At 38.7% G+C, this 9,656-nt stretch overlaps 1 non-coding gene across 1 annotated transcript; it reads right to left on the bottom strand.

Moving 5' to 3' along the window:
• Window positions 1-9,045: 9,045 nt before the first annotated feature.
• On the bottom strand, window positions 9,046-9,151 carry LOC117281404 (small nucleolar RNA R71). Its single transcript, XR_004512034.1, has one exon. It is a non-coding gene; the product is annotated as a small nucleolar RNA R71 (small nucleolar RNA).
• Window positions 9,152-9,656: the final 505 nt, after the last annotated feature.

Genomic DNA, 9,656 nt, shown 5'->3' with positions numbered 1-9,656 from the left:
CCTCGTACTCGCGTTCGTATCCCCGCCTATCAACCCACCTCCTAGCTAAAGGGAGAAACGGTGGAGGTGGTGCATCCGGAACGAAGGGTGGTAGAGGTGGCTGCAACTGCATGAACCGCTCTCATGCCCAAACCAAATATACAATGTGGATGTAAGATTTAAGGTATATTTTTACTATGTATGTTATAATCATGCAACTAATTGACTATGTTTTCACCTGAAGCAGCGGAAAAAATCCGGCAACATCTCATGTACCATTGTTAATATGAAGATCCGGTGTATTATCCGTAATGTCCGCATGTATCATCTCCAGATGCAGTCGGACAGACATCAACTGTAGACGACTAGTCCCAACCAATGCAGCCTCATCCACTGGCTGGAAACCGGTGAGTTGCTGCAACATCTCCAGGTACTGCAATCCCGTATAATCTCTGATTGCATGCGGTAAAGCAACAGGATGTCCATTAACCGGCAGCCTATACAGAACCTCCACGTCCTGAAGCGTGATAGTAGCCTCGCCAATGGGTAAATAGAATGTGTGCTTCTCCGGTCGCCACCGCTCTATCAAAGCCGTGATCAACGACCAATCTAATTGCAGCCGGTCGATCTCAATAATCCTATAGAAACCTGTATCCTGAAGGCGTCTGACTATACGGGGATGGAGATGGTGGCCCCTAAGAAAGTCCCACATATCGTCTACTCTTCTAGCACGAAAGTTCTGGGTCAATAACTGCCCCTCCCATATGTACTAAGACCTATGCTCGGCCTGTAGCAACAGTAGCTTTAGCGAGGCAGGTTCGGGATGCATAGGCGGAACCTCCAGTGGGTTGGTTCGAGCCGGGCGAAGCTAGGCTATTGGGTACAGACTTGGTTTAGGATGCTTTGAAAAAGGTTAAATTGATTCAAGATCGACTTCATAAATCCCAATCTAGATAAAAGAGTTATGCAGATCAAAAGGTTCGTGATATGGCATTCATGGTTGGTGAGCGGGTCTTGCTCCGATTTTTCCCCCATGAAGGGTGTTATGAGATTTGGGAAGAAGGTCAAGTTGAGCCCTAGATATATTGGGCCTTTTGAGATCCTTGAGAGAATTGGGGAGGTGGCTTATAGACTTGCATTACCACCTAATCTCACTGCAGTTCATCTAGTGTTCCATGTTTCCATGCTCCGGAAGTATCAAGGCGATCCATCTCATGTGTTAGACTTCAGCTTAGTCCAGTTGGACAAGGATCTATCTTATGTCGAGGAACCAGTGGCCATTTTGGACAGACATGTTAGAAAGCTGAGATCGAAGAGCATCGCCTTAGTAAAAGTACAGTGGAGGGGTCATCCGGTCGAGGAGGCGACTTGGGAGACCGAGCATGATATGCGCAACTGTTATCCTCCTGGAGAATCAATTTAACCTTTTCCAAAGAATCCTGAACCAAAGTCCGTACCCAATAGCCTAGCTTCGCCCGGCTCGAACTAACCCACTAGAGACCAGCACCGCCTACCATACAAGGCCTCGTACGGAGCCATCTGAATGCTTGACTGGTAGCTGTTGTTGTAAGCAAACTCTGCAAGTGGCAAGAACCGATCCCAAGCACCCCCAAAATCTATCACACAAGCACGAAGCATATCCTCCAGTATCTGAATAGTGCGCTCAGACTGCCCGTTCATCTGAGGGTGAAATGTTGTACTCAACTCTACTCGAGTACCCAACTCTCGCTGTACGGCTCTCCAGAACTGTGATGTAAACTGCGTACCCCGGTCAGAGATGATAGATACCGGTACGCCATGAAGCCTAACAATCTCGCGAATGTAAACCTGAGCCTGGTGCTCCGAAGATTAAGTAGTAACCACAGGAATGAAATGAGCTGACTTGGTCAATCTATCTACAATCACCCAAGCTGCAACGAACTTCCTCTGAGTCCGTAGGAGCCTAGCAATGAAATCCATAGTGATCCGCTCCTATTTCCATTATGGAATCTCTAACTTCTGAAGCAATCCACCCGGTCGCTGATGCTCATACTTCACATGTTGACAATTTAGGCACCGAGATACATACTCCACTATATCTTTCTTCATCCGCCTCCACCAGTAGTACTGTCTCAAGTCCTGATACATCTTTGCAGCACCCGGATGAATGGAGTACCGCAAACTGTTCACCTAAATTGTCAGCAGGTGAAGTATGAGCATCAGCGACCGCGTAGATTGCTTCAGAAGTTAGAGATTCCACAATGGAAATGGGAGAGGATCATTATGAATTTCGTTGTTGGGCTCCCACGGATTCAGAGGAAGTTCGATGCAGCTTGGGTGATTGTGGATAGATTGACCAAGTCAGCTCATTTCATTCATGTGGTTACTACTTACTCTTTGGAGCAACTGACTCGGGTTTACATTCGCGAGATTATTAGGCTTCATGGCATACTGGTATCTATTATCTCTGACCGGGGTACGCAGTTTACATCTCGGTTCTGGAGAGCCGTACAGCGAGAGTTGGGTACTCGAGTAGAGTTGAGTACAATATTTCACCCTCAGATGGATGGGCAGTCCGAGCGAACTATTCAGATACTGGAGGATATGCTTTGTGCTTGTGTGATAGATTTTGGGGGTGCTTGGGATCAGTTCTTGCCACTTGCGGAGTTTGCTTACAACAACAGCTACCAGTCAAGCATTCAGATGGCTCCGTACGAGGCCTTGTATGGTAGGCGGTGCCGGTCTCCAGTGGATTGGTTCGAGCCGGGAGAAGCTAGGCTATTGGGTACAGACTTAGTTCGGGATGCTTTGGAAAATGTTAAATTGATGGTATAACTCCTTTTAAAAGGGCGTTATATATATATATATATATATATATATATATATATATTATGGTCACCCATTTTTTTTTCCACATATTTTAGTTCTTTCAGTCCAAAAGAATCACATTTTGGTTGCAGACTCCTAATTTATATGCGTCTTGATTATTCCGTAGTGCATGTACAATTTTAATTATGTCAATCAAGAATAGGTGAAACCTCAACCTCCCTAACTTCACCATCATCAAGATTTCTGCAACACAAACATATTGGAGGAAAGAAAAAAGGTTTTGTTGCGTACACCCATATCCCAATAGTTGTAGGTAAGGTAAATTGATAAAGATTTCTGTCCCTATTTACCAAACCCAACTAAACAAGTATGGGGCTCTGATTTTTTTTTTTTTCATAAAAATATTTTGGTCCAACAAGTGGAATATGATATTATTTCATGTAGAATCAAATTTTAAAATTTTTTGGAGGGATGGCTTTAAACCTTTTCCTTTAGCAAATGGACCACTTTTTTGGTCTCTGCTAACCATGTGCGGAAAAAATTCTTCTAATCCAAAGAATCAGATGCAAGTGTACATTAATTCCTTAAGGGAAAGATTCATGTTCTTATGGTTATCCTTCTGAAATATTTTGTAATTTTCAGAGCTTAGCTTTAATTTAATGAATTCCTAAATTTTATGTTAGAAAAAAGATGCTTCTTGTTTGTCATGATTGTCTCATGGATATACCTGACAAAGATTTAGATTAAATATTTTGGTATATTAACAAATGCATCAATCACATGATGTATCATGACACAATTGTTTTTCAATTGAAATTTTGACCCTTGTCGGCTTCAATAATATGAAAAACAATTTAGTAGTTGAATGCATACTTAATTAACAGTTCATCTGCTTAATTAATTACTCCAGCTGTCATAGTAAATTATTATTTCTTCCAGATATTTTGGGAGATCAGTCATCAGTGCATATATATATATATATATATATGGAATGCCATTTGAGGACAACGAAGATATGTATATAAGTTTTTAATTTAAACATGTGCATAGATGAATCCTTTTCAAACTTTTTCCAAATTAAAGTTTCGTATTCTCAACATCACCACATATAGCCCACTTAACATTATATATGCTTTTGCTCCCTTTTTTGGATGGAGAATATCTCAGTCGGAAGCCTTTATTTCTTTGAAATTCTATTAAAGACCAAAAAAAAGTAGAAGACTCAGATAGTATATCATTAAAGATCTTTTCACGATCGATCATTTTCACATATATATAAAGCTTAGAGGGAAAAAATCCCACTGCTGGGGTGCGCATTTTTTGAATGAAGATCGAACCTATCTAACAGTTTTTATTCCGATCAATTTCGTTTAATCCTGAATAAATTCGGTCTAACACATGCGCGAAGAAGATAATTAAAAAAGAAAAGAAAAACAGGTTCATCTATTCTACCTTACTAGTATTTGAGCTATAACAGTTTGTTTAATGAACAATCATTTGCTTTTGACAATTATACGATTCCAGGAGATGAATAAAAATGCGAGTCAATCCTACACGCTCATATTTGCCATTTTCGTTAGCCTATATACATGTTATCATGTTGAGATACTTTCTTGCTTTGATTCCAACAAAGAAAAGTGATCTCACATTAGAATTGGTTTTTTCTGCTAAATCAGTATTGTGTTGACAACTCTCAATATCTTTGATATGTTTTCAAGTAGTACAATAATTTGGTTACCCCTCAAAATCAGATTGCCATAACTATGAAGCTGAACTAATTTCCTCTTTATTCTCAGCTCCAAATTTTGCCCCAAGAAATGCCTTTGAACCAAGAATCTGCACATGGGACACAAGCACTTTTATGAACGAACGCAAAATCATATAGAGTTTAATAATTATTTATGGAACAAAGAAAAAGTATGGGGGTCCTGAGCTCCAAACACTGGCAATCCACCAATACATAATTATTAGTATATATTAGGTCCATTTCTTTTTCTTTTCTTTTTTGTAGATATCATTTAAGTATATGCACCCACTTTGTAGAATGATGCTTCCAGCAGTGAAAGCAAAAACGAACCACCACTACATATTATAGACAATGATCTTTGGCGCAATAATTCACGTACTGATCACTATATATTCGATTATTTTCTTTCTACAGAATACGAGCACACTAACTTTAGCTGCATTGAGGAAATGAAAAAAAAAAGGTGAAAATCTTTTGTGTTAAATATATGATCAGTTTATGCTAGATTATTAGTTGAGGGGATGGAGTGTTGCCTCCTTACATTAATTATATTTAGGCAATCCTTACTTTCATAAATTATTTTTCACGGTTGAGTTAGATCTAAGTTTCAGACTCATTCTTATTCTTGTGTTTTTCAATGTTTGGCTCTAGACCCCATGTTATGTTATCCAAGCTATAATTTGAAGCATGGACGTGCGGGAAGTGTTAAATCAGTTGAGAGAATGAAATAGTCTGCTTAATAATCTTAAATAATCCCTTTTCAATTGAGTTAGACCATGGTCTATTTTTAAATCAGAAAAGGACCAAATATATCACTATACTATTAGAAGAGGTTTAAATGTACCACTCGTTATACTTTGAGTCCAAATATATCCATGTCGTTATACTATTGGTTCAAATATACCTCTTTTCCGTTAAGTTTTTTCAAAGTGGACATTCAATACTACGTGACACTAACATTTGATAAGATAGATGCCACATGGCTTGCCACCTCAGCACCCCTAACCCATTTTACCCCTCCCTTCTATATTTTTTTCACCACTAAAATTTTCTTTCCCTCCACCACTAGTGCCACCATTACGGATTGTATTTCAAATTTTAGTCTTTTATATATGTATTAGGGGCACTGAGGTGACATGACATGTGGCATCCACCACATCAAATATCAGTGCCACGTAGGATTAAATGTCCACCTTGGATAAACTTAACAAAAGAGAGGTATCTTTGAACCAATAGTATTAAGGCAAAGGTATATTTGGACTCAAAGTATGACGATGATATATTTAAACCTTTTCTCGTACGACAATGGTATATTTGGCCCTTTGACTATTTTTAAACAGATCATACATTGATATACAATTGACTTTAACACAAAACATAGCACCACTAATATAATGGCGATCTCCAAAATAGACAGAAATGGACAACTCAATTACGAGAGAATGGTTTATCATTGAATTATGAGGAAAACCAGATAATAAGCCAACAGAAGATTTGAAGGACACAAAATCTGAAGTTACGAGTTAATAGCAGAGCAATGAACTTTCATGCAATATATCTTCCATGTGCTAAGACCTAATAATCAACGACAAATGAATAATGATATTTTCCTTTTATTCCCAGCAGCTACTTATAAAGTCTACCTAGCATAGTGGAAAATGAAGTGTCTCTTAAACTATATATCGGAATATGTCTCATCTAGCCAAGCTGGTCACATGCTCGTCATAGACTTAACTAATCATCTGTACTTTTCATAGAAGATTGATATATTTTCTTATATCTGTTGGGAACAAAATAATTTCTATTAAATGTTGCAAAACAATAACTAGTTAGCTCTTCATATTGAAATTTCCATAAGCATGAAACTGTACATCGCAAGCTATAAGAAAATAGTATTATTGAAAGCTTGGAGACGATGTTTGTCTCTCATGGACAAATATCTTCAGTGATGTAATGTGGCAAGAACTCTCCCTGGTTTTAAAGGAAAACTTATCATCTTTAATGTCCGAAGATATCTTCTAGAGTTCCACATTAGTTGAGGGTAGAAAATGAAGCGTCTCATAGGGTGTGTTTAGTACGGGAAAAAAATATTTTCCGCCAAAAAATAAGTGAGCATTTAGATATAACCTAGACAAACACTATGACTCTCGACCCGAACGCCGAGCCCCGACCCCTTATCCTAGACTCGACCCTCGACCTCGGACCCCGACCCTAGACCCGGACAACCAACCTCGGACCTAATACATTGACACAAAGACCTTGGACCGAGACCATGATCCCGATACCCCGACTCTGATCCTTGACCTTGAACCCCAACCCCGAAACCCGACCTTGGACGCTGATCTCGAGGCCTGTGATGGTAGGCTAGGAATCCGTATTTTGACTATATTTTACACTCTAATTACTACACTTTGAATGTATTTGAGTCTAACTGTTAGTACTTTGTATTTATTATGTGTGTTATACTGTGTAAGGTGTGATTTCGAGAGAAGAAGCAAGTTTGGACCTAAAATGGATGATTTAGAGCTTTGAAGTTTGAGTATAAGCCCAAGAAATTAAGTTGGGATTACGTTCGGGAGTCGAGGACCAAGTCTAGATGTTAAAAGGTGAGAAAAAAGATTACTTTGAGAAAAATGCACTATCGTCCAGCGCTGTGCGGCGCGCGGCGCGGGGTGCTAGTGCAAAATTACTGCAAAGTGAAAAAATAGGCCTATAAACTTTCCCACTAATGGGGCCCCGCGGTAGTGTAATTGTTTGTCTAACTTTTTTCACTTCGGCTCATAGAGAGTTGTTTCATCCGGGCCCGTTTCAACATGGTATAAATACACCATAAACACAATTTTAGAGGACTTTTGACCTACCAAAGATTGGGAGAGCATTGGAGACTCTAAGGCACAAGGATTTATCATTCTTTCCTCAACTCAACACCCGAGTTTGGATTGAATTCGTATTTTCTTATTCTTTAACTCTATTTGTGATGACTTTCTCCATGATTATGGAGTAGTTTACTTTAGGGTTTGATAGATATAGTGTTTTGATTGATATTTGTGAATTTTAACTCTAGTTATTCTGTATAAATTTATTTATGGGGCTTTGAATTGATTGTAGTTTTGTTCACCAAATTATTTAATCGAAAAAGGAATATTTTGGTGATTATCTTTGCATTATTTCATTTGCTTTAATTCAATGATTCTTTTAAGAAATCGAAAGAGCTTGTTGAATTGTTGATTAAATCATATTAGGAGAATATTCGAGAGATATTTTCCTAAAGACTAGTCCATTAATGTATTCTTGCATACTTCCATAGTGCTTTATATTAATTTACCTCGTAGAGTTTAGATTTAATTGAGAGAGGAATCTTGGCTATACGATTGAACTAATCATCGAGTGATTCATGAGAATCATTAGAACATTAAAGTGAATTGAGCTAGACTTAGATCCCGAATAGCTATCTTGCACCTGTCCTGTCACGACCCTTATTTCTTCCATTGATTATTTCGGTGTTGCTCAACTCTTGTCTTTCTGTGATCAATTATTAACTGCTTTAGGTTTAATAGTTAATTTTAGTTTATAATCATTCCAATCAAAGTGTTAATCATCCTGAATAGCAATCAACTAGAGATTATTCGAACACTATTTATATACAATCCTTGTGGAGACGATAATTAAACTATACTATCTTTGGCTAGCGAGCATTAATTTCGTATTGTATTTTTTGCTCGTCAAATTTTAGTGCCGTTGCTGGGGATTGGCAATCAATAGTGTTCAAAATAGTTTCTGGTGTTAATTCAGGAGCTATTTTTTTTTACGTTTTCTTATTTGTGTGCAGGAAACAAGTTAACGTCTCTGGTGTATGACTCGATCTTTTTCAAAGGAAGTGATACCATACGAGCCGGAGTCGGAGAAGCACCTGCGACAGCTAAGAAAAGAGAGAGAACCCACTGAAAATTTCTTGGGGCAATCCTCGACCCAAGAACCAATGGCTAAAAATGGTGAGGATATAGTGATTTAGCTGCACGGGAAGCAGCCGCACGAGCAGCTACTGACACAACCCTGAGAGATGATGAAATTGTTTATGGGAATAGAGGACGGAGATTCAACCTGAACCATCCTCATACGGAAGATGCATTCGAAAATATGGGTCCCAGGGCAGGCAAATCATTGGTGACTATGCCAGGCCAGTCTACAATCAAGAAGTATCTAATGTGTGATGTCCTCCGATCGCAGCCAATAATTTTGATATTAATCAAGGGCTACTTCATACCATTTAGAACAATTGTGTCTTCTGAGGCAAACCCAACGAAGATCCAAATACCCACATGATGGATTTTGATTAGATTATGAATACCTTCCATCACAACGGGGTGTCGAAATATGCTATGTACTTGAGGACATTTTCTTTTTCACTGAAGGATACTGGTTGCGGAGTTTACCGACTGAGTCAATTCAAACTTGGGAAGACATGACGAAGAAGTTCATTGACAAATACTTTTCAGCTGCAAAAATAGGAAAAATTCAAAGAGAGATCCCCAACTTCTAGCAGAAAGATACATAAATAGTGTTTGATGCATGGGAAAGATTTATTGATATTGTGAGAAGATGTCAGCATCATGGAGTCGACTTGTGGATACAACTCCAAGATATTTGGGATGGGCTGACACCCTCTAGCAGGAGGACTCTAAACAACACAGTTAGAGGTCTTCTTATAAAGAAAACTCCTGAGGAGATTGTTGTAATTTTTAATGAATTATGTGAAGATGCAAATCAATGTTTTGCAGATGATAACAAGAGAAGGAAAAGGTTGGGGTACATCAAGTAGATTCTAATACTTCTATCCAAGCCCAACTAGGCTGCATGGCAAAAAAAGATCAGAAAGTTGACCTTATCTAGGGTCCACAACCAACTATCATCAGATTATGATTTTTGTAGAACGGGCCATCCAATGCATGAGTGTCAAGCCTCAGCTATAGATGAAGTAGTAAATGATATGGGAAGCTTTGACAGGGACAACTACCAAAGTAGTAATAATTTCAACTCCATAGGGCAGAGGCACCCTGAATTTTTGTGGAGTTCACGTGGTGGTAGTTTGAATGCATGGCAACAGAAAAATCTCATACCCTAA

Source organism: Nicotiana tomentosiformis, chromosome 10, assembly GCF_000390325.3.
Source record: "Nicotiana tomentosiformis chromosome 10, ASM39032v3, whole genome shotgun sequence".
Lineage (NCBI taxonomy): Eukaryota > Viridiplantae > Streptophyta > Magnoliopsida > Solanales > Solanaceae > Nicotiana > Nicotiana tomentosiformis.
The sequence above is the reverse complement of the archived record's forward strand: the minus strand, read 5'-3'. Positions and strand labels throughout refer to the sequence as shown.